Consider the following 2,962-nt stretch of genomic DNA (forward strand, 5'->3'; position numbering starts at 1 on the left):
TGAAGAATATATACATTTAAAATTGCACTCACAAATAATTGTGGTGTGATTATTTGCTTCCAGACATAGGTGCCTGCCATAGATGCAGGGGACTAAACTAGATGACCTCACGAGGTCCCTTTCAGTCCTATGATTCTGTTATTATTACTCACTGAGTACCCAAAAATGTGCTATGTGCCGTGTAGACCCATAGAAAAACCAGACAGATCCTGCCCCAAAGGATTACACTCTAAAAGTCATAGTTGCAATGAGAAGGGAACAAAACACAGAAAAGGCAAACCAGCGACACAGAAACAAACTTCCACTAAGTAATTTGCACCTTTGTAAGGGCCACAATCCTGCCCTAACTTCACATACATACAAGGGAAAACTTAACTTGCCTTCCAAGTACAGTAGAATCTGAGGGTTACGAACATCTCGGGAATGGAGGTTGTTCATAACTCAGAAATATTCGTAACTCTGAACAAAACACTATGGCTGCTCTTTCAAAAGTTTACAGCTGAACATTGACTTAATACAGCTTTGAAACTTTACTAAGCAGAAGAAAAATGCTGCTTTTAGCCATCTCAATTTAAAGAAACAAGCATAGAAAAAGGTTCCTTACCTTGTAACTGCTGTTCTTCGAGATGTGTTGCTCATGTCCATTCCATTATAGGTGTGTGCACGCCTCCGTGCACGATTACCGGAACTTTTTTCCCCTTAGCAGACCCCATAGGGCCGGCTTCGACACCCCCTGGAGCCTCGCGCACACGCCATGGTATATGAGGCGCTGCCGGCCCTACACCCCCTCAGTCCCTTTTTTCCGCCAACTCCGGCAGCGAGGATGGGGGGGGGGGGTCATGGAACGTACATGAGCAACACGTCTCGAAGAACAGCAGTTACAAGGTAAGTAACTGTCTTTTCTTCTTCGAGTGCTTGCTCATGTCCATTCCGTTATAGGCGACTCACAAGCAGTACCTTGGAGGTGGGCTGGAGTTACAGATGAGCTGCCTGTAGCACCACTCCGCTGAAGCCCGTGTCTTCCCACGCCTGTTGGACGATGGCTTAGTGGGACGTGAAGGTATGTACTGATGACCAGGTGGTGGCTCTGCAGATGTCCTGCACGGGCATTTTCGCTAGGAAGGCTGTAGACGAGGCTTGAGGTCTGGTTGAGTGCGGCACCTTCGCCTGCTCGTAGCAGACTTGATGCAGGAAGTTATCCACCAGGAGATGAGCTGGGCGGAGACAGGTGAGCCTTTCATCCGGTCAGCCACCGAGACGAAGAGCTGTGTCGATCTCCAGAACGGTCTCGTGCGTTCGATGTAGAAGGCCAGGGCCCATCTTATGTCTAATGAGTGCCACCTTCTCTCCTCCTCTGAACCGTGCGGTTTGGGAAAAAACACAGGGAGAAAAATATCTTGGTTATAATGAAATTGGGAATCCACCTTGGGCAGGAAGGCTGGGTGCAGCCTTAACTGAACTTTATCTTTATAGAATACAGTATAGGGAGGCTCTGAGGTCAGCGTCCTAATCTCAGAGACCCTCCTTGCCGAGGTAATGGCCACCAGGAAGGCCACCTTCCCAGAAAGCAAGAGCAGAGGGCATGAAGCCATGGGTTCAAATGGGGTCCCCGTGAGTCGTGAGAGGACCAGGTTGAGGTCCCAGGGAAGCACCAGGTCACAGACCTGTGGATAGAGCCTCTCCACCCCTTTCAGGAACCTAATCATCATCGGGTGGGAGAAAAGCCATCTCCTCTCCAAAGGCTGATGGAAAGCCGATGTAGCCTCAAGGTGGACAATCAGGGAGGCCACAGCCAGCCTCTGGAACTTTAGCTGTTGCAAGTACTCCAGGATCGCCTGTATTGGTGAGAGACTAGGCAGGATACCCCGGGACTCTGCCCAGCAGGTAAACCGCTTCCATTTAGCCCGATACACAACCTGCGTGGAAGGCCTCCTGCTACCCCGCAGGACTTGCTGGACTTGCGCTGAACAGCCTTGCTCCTCTGTGCTCAGCCACAAAGCCTCCATGCCGTGAGGTGTAGGGAGTCCAGGTCCGGGTGTAGCAAGCGACCGTGATCCTGGGACAGGAGATCGTGCCATCTTGGAAGTTCCAGTGGAGGGGTGATCGAGCGGTCCAATAGCATGCTGAACCAGTGCTGGTGCGGCCAGGCCGGTGCGATCAAGATAACGTCCGTCTTGTCCCTCTTGATTTTCAGCAAGACTCTGTGCAGGAGAGGAATGGGTGGGAACGCGTACATGAAACTCCCCGACCACTGCCGGAGGAAGGCGTCAGAGATCGACCTGGCCTCTCAACTACGGAGAGAGCAGAACTGCGGGCATTTCTTGTTCCACGCTGATGCAAACAGGTCCACCAGGGGAGAGTCCCACCTTCAGAAGATTATAGACACCACCTCTGGCTGTAGCAACAAATCATCCGCCTCGTCATTCCTCACCCCCGGGAGGTGAGAGGCTAGCATGTGAAAATCGTGCCTCACCTCAAAGTCCCACAGATGAATAGCTTCCCTGCAGAGGGCTGAAGAACAGGCTCTGCCCTGCCTGTTGATGTCGTACATGGCTGCTGTATTGTCTGTCAGCACCTGTACCACCTTGCCCGCAATAAAGGCAATGGGGTAGGAAGGCTCTGGCTTGGGAAGCATCCAGGATCGTGCCGATTAACTCTAACTCTATGCGCTGCACAGGAGTTAATGTGGACTTCTGCTTGTTTATCAGCAGGCCCAGCCAGCAGCAGGAGGCGCACGTCAGGTTCACACTGTCCTGAACCTGGGACCTGGACCTGCCTCTGATTAGTCAATCGTCCAGGTAGGGGAAAATTTGGACCCCTTGCGTCTCACGTGCGCCGCCACCACCGCCATGTGTTTCGTAAACACTCTTGGGGCCGAGGACAGGCTAAAGGGCAAAGCTGTAAACTGGTAGAGGAAGCTGGCCACCATGAAGCGAAGGAAGAGTCTGTGCCTGGGGAGAAT

This window comes from Emydura macquarii, unplaced genomic scaffold (genome assembly GCF_026122565.2).
Source record: "Emydura macquarii macquarii isolate MOO-44397 ecotype Brisbane River unplaced genomic scaffold, CSIRO-AGI_Emac_v2 contig_3328, whole genome shotgun sequence".
Classification (NCBI taxonomy): Eukaryota; Metazoa; Chordata; order Testudines; family Chelidae; genus Emydura; species Emydura macquarii.